This window comes from Amblyomma mixtum, chromosome 6 (genome assembly GCF_055824585.1).
Source record: "Amblyomma mixtum isolate Tamu chromosome 6, ASM5582458v1, whole genome shotgun sequence".
In the NCBI taxonomy this organism is placed as follows: Eukaryota; Metazoa; Arthropoda; class Arachnida; order Ixodida; family Ixodidae; genus Amblyomma; species Amblyomma mixtum.
This window is the reverse complement of record NC_143017.1, coordinates 29,075,270-29,087,592: the sequence shown is the minus strand read 5'-3', so window position 1 is coordinate 29,087,592 and position 12,323 is coordinate 29,075,270. Positions and strand designations below refer to the sequence as shown.

Below are 12,323 nucleotides of genomic sequence, written 5' to 3'. Positions count from 1 at the left end.
GTAAAATTGATCACGGATGACGATGATGACAATCCCCGTCTTCAACTTTGGAGTGAAAAGCGACCCTCAGATCAGGCAATTCGGTTCTTATAGCCGTTGCAGCCTTCTGCTTCTCCTTAAAGAACTACAACATGTTGTTGTGTGCTGCAATGGAGTACAGCGCACACAAATCCCCCCCCCCCCTAAAAAAAAAAAAATTCCGACCCGATCCGTGCAATTATGCATGCAAAACAGTGTATACCAGCGATCTAATTTTTCCAATGAAGTATGCTAACTGCTGTTCTCTGGTAGAGGGCATTTGTTGCCGAGTTTTGTGTGTTCATGACGACGAGCACTACATGAAGCTGAAAAGTGTTTTGTTTCATTCTAGGCAAGAGAAATCGAAGAAACATCACGAGAGGCACCTGGTCATCACACCAGGGAAAAGTTTGGCGCCCTTGGTCACTCTAGTCAGGTCGTAATCACGTCGATTTAACCGTACATTGAAGATACCTCAGAACGCCGTCGTTTTTTGAAAAATTCAGGCAAAGATAACGCCCTAACACAATGACTGCCTGTGTTTTCACAAAAACAAGCACTTAAGCCTCAACAAGTAATTAGAATTTTAAGAGGTTTGTTAGGAAATTAACGGTGATAATTCCACCACACTATACGGCCGCTTGGCCGAATAACTTGCATACAGAAACCGCTGTGGTGTACCGCTAATCATTTCTTAATATAAATTGTGAAACCGCACCTTCACAACATCATTTATGTGTGCAAAAAACTCATGAAACCTATTTGTCCAAAACGGAAATTGCCGTTTGACTAGCTACATATTTGATAGAGAAGGCGCGCCGTTACCTTTGATAACCAGCTGAAACGTTCCCGTAATCCACCCTGTCCTAAAGCAACAAACATGTAAAATGACGTGATTATGTGCCACAACGGGCAGCTAGTATAGGCATTCAAGAAGAGAAGACCGCTCACGCATGGGGTGCCGAATCTGCGGAACAAGCAGATGCTAAATCTGCGAGCGAATGCAAACGTCAAGCTGCGCATCGTATCAATCTCTAGGAAAGGCGATTGGGACCTTTGTGATGTATCTGACGTGATGTATGGTCGAATTCATTGCGCAGTCTCCAGCACAAGGAGCAGAGAGCTAGCGATTTTCGAAATTCGCTTTAACAATCACTTCGAATATAACAGGTCTCAATCAAGCCTCTCTCTCTTTCAGTAGATAGGACGAAATATTTATTCGGTTCAGTTTACATAATACGTCCTACAGAGTGATCCGAAAACACGACGCAGCAGGGGTATCGTTAGTTATATTTATTTTGATAAAGATACACGCGAAGCGCCTGCGCGCCCAGCACGCACCGCGACGGGCGTCGAAAAGTGGCATTCACCTCCATGCTCCTGCTGGCTCGCTCTCCCTCGGGAGCCGACTGAAAAAAATGTCAAGCCGTGAACAAGAGATGGTTGGGGAGCTGCAAGGATTCCAAGAAAATTTAGGGGAGGAGTGCTTCAAGCCATGAAGAAAAAGAGTCCCCGACAGCCCCCGCGGTCCTCCCATTGTTGTAAACCGGACCCCGCTTCTGACGCGCGCGCGAGCGCCCGTGCGCAGGTGCCGATATCTGACATGCACAGATATGCACAGATATCTGCTAAGGAAGGCATTGGTGGCGCCACCCTTGACTGTCGTCTGTTGCACAGAGCTAGAAGCCGGACTCTGCAGTGTGCTACGCACTTTCGTGCCGGGCGAGCAATTTCCGGTTATACCCGTTGTTGCATCCACTTGTTTTCCCTTTGAAATCATGGTACAGCGCCACACTTGTGCGTTTTGAGGAAGAAGACACTTTTGACGTCGTTAAAATGACCTGCGCCAAGCATGCATGGGATGATGAGCCATCGGAAGGATCCATGGTGCAAGTGAGCGGGAAATACCAAGGTTTCTGTGAACCTGCAATCATCAATATTTCAGGTAAGCGTGAACAACCATTTACTGTTTTTCCCGTATTGCTTTGTTGGCTACCTTTGTCAGTGCCGTCGGCAGTTTTCGATGATAGGGCTATAAATTAAGCTAAATGGTATCATAATGCATGATTTATTTCTATGTGCAGTCGGAGAGTAATCTCTCATTTTTCAGTAGCGAAATTTTTACCGCCACCGAGTTGCGTTCCTGCCAGCGGTAGTTCAAGTGCATGATATGAATTGTGTAACGCAAAAAACATAGACTAACCTCGCTAAGCACATTGCGGGGCTAGTTAGGGATGTTTTTTCTAAGTAACGAGACGTAGACAACAACCTGTCATGGATTCTGTCATATGCACGTATCAGGAACTGAACCCTTTTCATTGTCGTAAGTAATAGTGCTAATTCTATTTTAACACGGGATCAGCATTGCTGCGTTCTGCGTATCCAATTAGGCTACAATGGCCCCATTACATTTGCCACAAGGCTTGCGCTCTACAGCTAAGCAGGAGCAGTGGAATGAAGAGCTGGTACGCGTTTTATTTCGGGTGGTTAGTGCGAACGAACGTGTTTCAGAAACAATTGGCGTATACCTGTTCCCGCTCGCGGGTTGTGCCAGGAAACTTTAATGGTAAAGCCCGAAAAAAAAAAGCATGAGGCTAAGCTTTTAAAGGGGCATCGCGATGATTTGCTCTGTACCAGTTAATATTATTAAATAGATTCATCATGCGTTCCAGAGACCAGAGCAAAAAGAATTATTGAAATCGGAGCATGCAAGCGAAAGTTATTCCACTCTGAAAAATCGAAATGAAAAGCTCAGACGAAAACGCATTTCACTCTCCCATTTCACTCCCCCAGTGCCGAGATTGGGCGCTACAAATCAGAACCGCGCCTAGCGCCCACGCAGCGGAAGCGTGCATGCAGTTGTTGCTTTGTCGGGGCTGTAGACAGCCGCGCATTTTGACGGCGTCTTCCCCCCGTGTACGCGACGCCCTAGTAAGGGCAGGGGTGACTAACGACAAAGGAAGCTCCCCGAAGTTTCTTTTTTAGTCGGACTGTAAGGCTGTCAGCGGTAGCCCCCCTCCCCCCCCCCCCAAACTCGACTCCCGTCTCCTGTCCGGCCTTTCTCTTCACGTTTTGGGCAAGGTGTATCGACTGGCTTTTTTTTCGCTTGGTATGGTCACGGCCGGTCTCGACGCGCGCGCTTTCTGGTCTGAGCCAACGTTTTTTGAACAGCGCTGGCCGCCATGAAGGTTTGAAATGGAATGGAAATTGTCGCCCCTAGCTGTATTCTTGTTAGTTTTCGTTCGCTTTCCCTGCTTCTTTCCAGTTTTTGTGGCATGCGAAAAAGCTTACAGTACTCAGAGACATAATATTTTGGATCCATTTCACAAGTATGAAAGAACAATATGCAAACTGGACGCCCAATCAATGAGAAAGGCAGCGCTCTATCTAGATGCCACCTCATTTCCGCTGCCGCAAATGGCCGCCGCGTTGCGACACCATCGGCTCGAAACAAGCATTTCTAGCGAAGATTGAAATATCAAATATTATGATTTCGGTGATCTCATTGCGCGTTCAGGACTCACAATGTCCCTTACTCTGCATACAAAGATTAAAGAACCCATGCTTTATGTACGTCGCAGGGCACCTTTAATATCCCACAATGGATTTTACGGTAGGGTGTCTCGGATTCAGTGCATAATTCTTCAACTTATGCTACTGTGGCCATGTGCACAAGTTCTGCGCAGATTTATATCATGATCGCTCTAAATTATCTCCCACGCAGCCTACACAACGGCCCTGCCGACCAAGAAGGGGCGGGAGCTCTCCGGAAAGCTGCTGTTGCTGGCCGTGGGCACTAAACTCAGCGAAATAAGGAGCGAGAAAGAAAAGCATCGACGATAAGAAGCATACAGAACTATAGAACCACAAGAGCATTAAATGTACCCCAATAAAATTTCCTGCGCAATTTCTGTGTGGTAATTGTGTTAATTGTGTTACCTATGCTATATGATTATCAGGAGCTTTAGAGCAGCATAAAACCGAGTGGTTTTTCAATTTAAAGCAGCACTTAGAGATGTATTGGATGACATTTTTTAACGTTTACAGATTTTTATTTTACAAAGTGCGAGAGATATGTCGGTTTGGACAGTGAAGGTGGACCGTACAGCAAGACGGGCATTATGTACGTAATAGAGCTCAATAATCTGAAAAATGATTAATTATATTTAACTAATCAGCTTTCATAATTTTGATTTTGGGGCGTAAGTATGTATCGCGAAAATGAAGGCCGTCAGTAAAAAAAGATAACCTTAGCTTTTAAATTTTCGTAATCGTTAATGTGGTTCGAAATACTGAACATACACACTTGCAAGCTCAGTGAATTGCCTTGTCCGCTTCGGATATTCATAAACGCGTCGCTGCGCGTCGTATCGTCGCCGAATTCAAAGAAACTTCTTCTACATCACAAAATACACAAACGGTGTCCGTGTTTGTGTGACACGGACACCGTCACACAGTGACCGAGAGTTTTATGCATTTTCAATGCGGGTAAACCAACTCAGCGAGCTTTGAAATGCGCAAAATCTGGCGCTCGATATTTCAAACCCCTATACCAATTAAAAAAAAGTTAGAAACTGGGCTCACCTTTTCCGATGACGGCCTTTAATTTGGCAACATAATATTGCCCCTTAGAATCAAAATGAAATGTTCATTAGTTAAAGTTAGTTAATTAATCGTCTATTAAATCAGGCTTATCGCTTACATAATGTTAACCATCCTGTATAACCCCCCTACACAGCACCAACGTTCTCTCAAAGTTTTAAAATAAAAATCTGCGTCAAAAATTTAAGCTGTATTACATATCTGAAGTAGTAGCGGTAAGGACGTACTGCACAGTCGCTTACGTCTGCATGTGGCGATAACGGCATATGTATGACAGCATTCTGCAATGGTTGCAACTAATTTCATTACATCTTTTGTTTGGCCGCCCTCCATCACTGTTTGGAGACGCCACGCCCCAGGCTCACTCTTTATTGGCTAATGTGATAGAAGGCCGCGTCGCTGTTGCAGGCATTCACTGAGAGCGAGCAGTACAGAACTCGAATGAGAATAGTTAAGTAATTAATAGCTTAATGGAAGTCTGCTCCGCCTTAGGGGAAATTTCCCCTCAACATTTAACCAAAAGTATATAAGGTTATGTGCAGATCTGTCAGTATATGTTCGTATATAGAACTAGCTCCATATATAAGCTCCAGCCAAATATGGACATATACAGATTTATCTATATTTGGCCATATATGGCCCATATAAGTATATTCATCCATATATGACTGTTCGCAGATATGGCTATATACGGATTTGGCCGTATCTGGGTATATAAAGACCATATATAGAAATCCCATATATGGGCTCCATCAGATATGGTCATATAAGGATAGAACATATCTGGCTATATAAGGACCATATATACATATATTTCCATATATAAGTTCAATCCATATATGAATATATAGGGAATTGGGCATATCAGGCTATATATGCCAGATATTTCCATATATGAGTTCAATCATGATATGGATATATAGGGAATGGGGCATATCAGGCCATATATGCCAGATATATCCATATATGAGTTAAATCATGATATGGATATATAGGGAATTGGGCATATCAGGCCATATATGCCAGATATATCCTTATATGAGTTCCATCATGATATGAATATATAGGGAATTGGGCATATCAGGCCATATATGCCAGATATATTCATATATTGTCATATATGAGTTCAGTCATGATATGGATATATAGGGAATTGGGCATATCAGGACATATACGACCATATATACATATATTTCCTTATATGAGTTCCATTCAGATAATGGTATATAGGGAATTGGGCATATCAGGCTATATACGCCCGTATATTCATATAAGACCTTATATGCCCAATTCCCTATTTGTTCATATCTGGATTTTTTCATATCAAACCAGATATGACATTTCCGTACGGGGCAGCGACGCGTTTATGAATATGCGAAGCGGACAAGGCAATTCACTGAGCTTGCAAGTGTGTATGTTCAGTATTTCGAACCACATTAACGATTACGAAAATTTAAAAGCTAAGGTTATCTTTCTTTACTGACGGCCTTCATTTTCGCGATACAGACTTACGCCCCAAAATCAAAATTATGAAAGCTGATTAGTTAAATATAATTAATCATTTTTCAGATTATTGAGCTCTATTACGTACATAATGCCCGTCTTGCTGTACGGTCCACCTTCACTGACCAAACCAACATATCTCTCGCACTTTGTAAAATAAAAATCTGTAAACGTTAAAAAATGTCATCCAATACATCTCTAAGTGCTGCTTTAAATTGAAAAACCACTCGGTTTTATACTGCTCTAAAGCTCCTGATAATCATATAGCATAGGTAACACAAGTAACACAACTACCACACAGAAATTGCGCAGGAAATTTTATTGGGGTACATTTAATGCTCTTGTGGTTCTATAGTTCTGTATGCTTCTTATCGTCGATGCTTTTCTTTCTCGCTCCTTATTTCGCTGAGTTTAGTGCCCACGGCCAGCAACAGCAGCTTTCCGGAGAGCTCCCGCCCCTTCTTGGTCGGCAGGGCCGTTGTGTAGGCTGCGTGGGAGATAATTTAGAGCGATCATGATATAAATCTGCGCAGAATTATGCACTGAATCCGAGACAGCCTACCGTAAAATCCATTGTGGGCTATTAAAGGTGCCCTGCTACGTACATAAAGCATGGGTTCTTTAATCTTTGTATGCAGAGTAAGGGACATTGTGAGTCCTGAACGCGCAATGAGATCACCGAAATCATAATATTTGATATTTTAATCTTCGCTAGAAATGCTTGTTTCGAGCCGATGGTGTCGCAGCGCGACGGCCATTTGCGGCAGCGGAAATGAGGTGGCATCTAGATAGGGTGCTGCCTTTCTCATTGGTTGGGCGTCCAGTTTGCATATTGTTCCTTCATACTTGCGAAATGGATCCAAAATATTATGTCTCTGAGTACTGCAAGCTTTTTCGCATGCCACAAAAACTGGAAAGAGGCAGGGAAAGCGAACGAAAACTAACAAGAATACAGCTAGGGGAGACACTTTCCATTCCGCTTCAAACCTTCATGGCGGCCAGCGCTGTTCAAAAAACGTTGGCTCAGACCAAAAAGCGCGCGCGTCGAGACCGGCCGTGACCATACCAAGACGGCAGCGAAAAAAAAAGCCAGTCGACACACCTTGCCCAAAATGTGAAGAGAAAGGCCGGACAGGAGACGGGAGTCGAGTTTGGGGGGAGGGGGGCTACCGCAGACAGCCTTGCAGTCCAACTCAAAAAGAAACTTCGGGGAATTTCCTTTGTCGTTAGTCACCCCTGCCCTTACTACGGCGTCGCGTACACGGGGGGAAGACGCCGTCAAAATGCGCGGCTGTCTGCAGCCCCGACAAAGCAACAACTGCATGCACGCTTCCGCTGCGTGGGCGCTAGGCGCGGTTCTGATTGGTAGCGCCCAATGTCGGTACTGGGTGAGTGAAATGGGAGAGTGAAATGCGTTTTCGCCTCAGCTTTTCATTTCGAATTTTCAGAGTGGAATAACTTTCGCTTGCATGCCCCGATTTCAATAATTCTTTTTGCTCTGGTCTCTGGAACGCATGATGAATCTATTTAATAATATTAACTGGTACAGAGCAAATCATCGCGATGCCCCTTTAAAAGCTTAGTCTCATGCTTTTTTTTCGGGCTTTACCATTAAAGTTTCCTGGCACAACCGCGAACGAAAACAGGTATACGCACATTGTTTCTGAAACACGTTCGTTCGCACTAACCACCCGAAATAAAACGCGTACCACCTCTTCATTCCACTGCTCCTGCTTAGCTGTAGAGCGCAAGCCTTGTGGCAAATGTAATGGGGCCATTGTCACCTAATTGGATACGCAGAACGCAGCAATGCTGATCCCGTGTTAAAATAGAATTAGCACTATTACTTACGACAATGAAAAGGGTTCAGTTCCTGATACGTGCATATGAGAGAATCCATTACAGCTTGCTGTCTACGTCTCGTTACTTAGAAAATACATCCCTAACTAGCCCCGCAATGTGCTTAGTGAGGTTAGTCTATGTTTTTTGCGTTACACAATTCATGTCATGCACTTGAACTACCGCTGGCAGGAACGCAACTCGGTGGCGGTAAAAATTTCCCTACTGAAAAATGAGAGATTACTCTCCGACTGCACATAGCCCAGCTTACAAATAAATCATGCATTATGATACCATTTAGCTTAATTTATAGCCCTATCATCGAAAACTGCCGACAGCATTGGCAAAGGTGAACAACAAAGCAATACGGGAAAAACAGTAAATGGTTGTTCACGCTTACCTGAAATATTGATGATTGCAGGTTCACAGAAACCTTGGTATTTCCCGCTCACTTGCACCCTGGATCCTTCCGATGGCTCGTCATCCCATGCATGCTTGGCGCAGGTCATTTTTGACGCCGTCAAAAGTGTCTTCTTCCTCAAAACGCACAAGTGTGGCGCTGTACCATGATTTCAAAGGGAAAACAAGTGGATGCAACAACGGGTATAACCGGAAATTGCTCGCCCGGCAGGAAAGTGCGTAGCACACTGCAGAGTCCGGCTTCTAGCTCTGTGCAACAGACGACAGTCAAGGGTGGCGCCACCAATGCCTTCCTTAGCAGATATCTGTGCATATCTGTGCATGTCAGATATCGGCACCTGCGCACGTGCGCTCACGCGCGCGTCAGAAGCGGGGTCCGGTTTACAACAATGGGAAGACCGCGGGGGCTCTCGGGAACTCTTTTTCTTCATGGCTTGAAGCTCTTTCAGCCTCCCCTAAATTTTCTTGGAATCCTTGCAGATCCCCAACCATCTCTTGTTCACGGCTCGACATTTTTTTCAGTCGGCTCCCGAGGGGGAGCGAGCCAGCACCAGGAGCATGGAGGTTCATGCCACTTTTCGACGCCCGTCGCGGCGCGTGCTGGGCGCGCAGGCGCTTCGCGTGTATGCCTTGGAAGTGTCCATCGAGATGGGGCTTTATATCGCGTGTATCTTTATCAAAATAAATATAACTAACGATACCCCTGCTGCGTCGTTGCTTGAAATCTCGTCGAACCGATCGCCACTCGAGTCGACGGAGCTTTGCGGAAATTGAGAAAAAGATATCTTAGCGGAAAGTTGAGCACTCTTCGGCGTCCGGCCGACATTCGACGGTTTCAGATGCTTACGAAATGCGAACAGAGACCGCCCCTGTCATTGGCGGTGGCCGTTATCTTGCCTCAGAGCCGCGTCCCGCAACTGTTTCGGCCCTCTTGATTTCGACATCTGCTGCTCACTTGTTTCTTCTCCTCTTTGTTTAGCACACTGCTTGCGTTGTCGCTAATTTAGTGCTTCAAGTTAATGACTCGTCATTCAGTATTTACAGCGTGCGCGTGAAATTTCAGCGGGAATACACAAATGTCGACTGCACTGCAGTACCACCGTTGTCTGCATACCTGTGATCGTTTGTATGGCATAAAACGCAAGCTATGTTAAATATTCCCTTTTTGATGCGCGGATTGCAACTGTACTTGTTTACAGAGCATGATCACCGCAAGAAGACCGGATGTTTGCGATGAAACACTTGATAGCCGGAGAACTGGCGCTTTCCGGTCGTGGTAGATCCGCTTTCTGTCATACCACAAATATTCGGTGCTGAACTGCTTTATCCAGAAGAATGTTCGACGATTAATCGCATCGACGAAAATGATCTCATTTGTTATCCACGAGCGGCGCCAGTGGTCCACTGTTGACGGCTCCCTAAAGCAATGCTCGGCATGCCAGGTGACACCGGTGCTTCCCGCTCGTTCTATTCGTCCTGCGATATCAGCAATCCTCCGCTAAGGGTTACAGCTTCCAAAACTTCACTTATGACCATTTGCATTCGCCAAACTTGTGTATTCGCTCTCCACAAAAGCCGAGACCACATACGCGAACAATGCCGACTAGCACTTATTCGTCGAAAGCAAGGGTCTCATCGAAGCAGCTAATGACGGCGCTGGAGAGCTCGGAAAGCGCCGTGATATGGTCTGGTTGCGTGTACAATGGACTTCAATTCTAGAGACAAAAGCTATCTTTCTCTGATTTAGTATTTTTTGCAGTAATATGGGGAGTCATCATATTAAGAAGCAAACAGAAGGATCGTGAGCGTCAGGTTCATTATAAGGTTCAGGCTGTACAATCCAGCCGGAATGAAACGCGAACACGCATATCGCCTTCTTTTTCTACATTGCAGAGAGGTGTTCACTTGCAGCCAGTTTTAAAATATGTACTTCGGTAGACCCTTCACCCAGACACAGGAATCAGGCTAGTTCTGCACTACAGTTGAAAGTAGACAGGCAAAATATTTTGTTTTTTTCACATGCGCTGTTCGCTTGCCATGCTGTAGACGGAACAAAATGGGCTATTAACATGTGGCCAGTAAATAATTTACATTGCATTTTTTTTCTCTCATGGTGTTTCGAATGGGGTTTTAATAGCGGGCTGGGATGTCGAAGTTAAGTATAGGCACCATGCGCTGCGGTTTGGCGAGCACGAGTGACGTCATCTGGGTAACAGGGAAGGGGGGGGGGGGGGAGGTGGACGTTGCTCTCTCGTTCAGTTTGCAGTCAGCTAGGAGAGCGCCAAGATATTCCCTCCGAAACCGTAAACAAACTTCGCTAATGATGGGAGGCTCGACCTACTGCTGTGTTTATATATCAAAATTAAAATTTCATCTCTTTTCATGGAGACCATGCATGCTTGCGCATGCATATGAGGGTCCACTGGAACGGAGTCTATTTTGGAGCTAAATTCATGAGTGCAAACTGGGAGCGGATTTACATAATCTGGAGTGTTTTCAAGGTGCCATCACTGGTAGGAGTCCTAGGAGTTGTTTTGTTTCTTTGTGTAAAGAGAGGGAATGCGCTGAGTAATAGGCAGTGGTTTTCGGGGGCGTTCTTGGAGAGGACATCTTTAGTTTCAGACTACGGTTTTTTATACATCTGTGTGGTTCAGCGGGTTAGGGCAGTTTTTTTTACATGCGTGCGTGCGCGTTGTGGGTACGATGTAGTTTTTCTGAGCGTGCTTATGCAGTTTTTCACGATGTTTCGCTTATAAGTTTTCTGTATGGGTTTGTATCACGTTGCATAGAGCGGATTTAAAATTTTTATATTGATATCGGTGAACTCCCGACGTGAGGAAATACCTAACACAAAATTCCTGTAACATACTCAGCAAGAAATGCTTAGTTTTTTTGTTTACTTACACCAATGCTTCTCTGAGCGGAATACATGTACATAAAACAAAGCAGTGTTCATCCTGAAGACATCTAGTATATAGCACTACCATTGTCTGTGTGTAGTAACGATGCGTTTTTCGCCATTCCAGCCGACCATGTTATGTATGTGGATGTTAGGTATGCGGCTGATTTCATTATGTGAGCGAATTAGACACCTGTCCTTCAATCTGCAAGGGCACTTAAAGGAGTATGGACACCTAACTTTTGGGTGCGTGTTTTCTTCTTTGTAATGATGCGTGAGGCATTATTATACATGGAGTACCACGTGGTGTTCCTACAACTGCTAAATAATTTATTATCGATTTTTTCTCTTGCTGTTTAAAATCCAATAACTCAACTGTGAGTGGGACGTCAGTGAGTGAGGCATGAAAAACTGCGATATAATCGCTGCGTCCTCGCTTTAATTCACTACAATGCTGAAGCCAGTCAGCCAGCTTCACTATCCGGACTTGTAACGAATGTAAAACAGCACTTTTTTCATGCCTGCTTGTCATTTCCATTTTCGAAATTCTGTGTGGGCACGTCGCCGGCGGAGCGCATGGAGTCAGCAACGCCTCGACTGGTGCCCCTGCTGCTCGCGCTGCTGACACTCTCTTTCATTGTGAGCATGTGCCGTCCTGCTCGTGGGTGCACAAAAGAGGGGTTGCCGCTCGTTGTGAGTCATGACTGGAATGCTGCGACGTTGAGGGAGTGAAGAAACGTATTGTTGTGTCCAGTGCTGCCACAATAGTTCTCACAACATCAACAGCCAAGAGCAGCCTGTGGAACTCTATAGATTTCCTGGACATATGTCCCACATTCCTGAAAAAAAAATTCAATACTCGAAATTTGTAATCTACTGCTGAGGAAATTTTGGAGGTAATGGTGAATCTTTTCGATGTGTAGCAAAATCTTGCAGAACTTTTCCATCGCTCGCATCGAGCGATAACAAAAATATTAATAGCAAGACAGAAAAAAACAAAAACAATGCAAGCATGTCGACGGGAGGTTGGTATAGTGAAATC

General features: G+C 44.8%; 2 long non-coding RNA genes across 2 annotated transcripts; one reads left to right on the top strand and one right to left on the bottom strand.

Moving 5' to 3' along the window:
* Positions 1-449: 449 nt before the first annotated feature.
* LOC149338505 (uncharacterized) lies at positions 450-3,929 on the top strand. The gene is made up of 2 exons (XR_016283742.1): positions 450-1,963; positions 3,743-3,929. It is a non-coding gene; the product is annotated as an uncharacterized LOC149338505 (long non-coding RNA).
* Positions 3,930-6,425: 2,496 nt separating this feature from the next.
* On the bottom strand, positions 6,426-8,439 carry LOC149338504 (uncharacterized). The gene is made up of 2 exons (XR_016283741.1): positions 8,363-8,439; positions 6,426-6,610 (listed from the first exon to the last, which is right to left on the bottom strand). It is a non-coding gene; the product is annotated as an uncharacterized LOC149338504 (long non-coding RNA).
* Between the last annotated feature and the right edge of the window lie 3,884 nt (positions 8,440-12,323).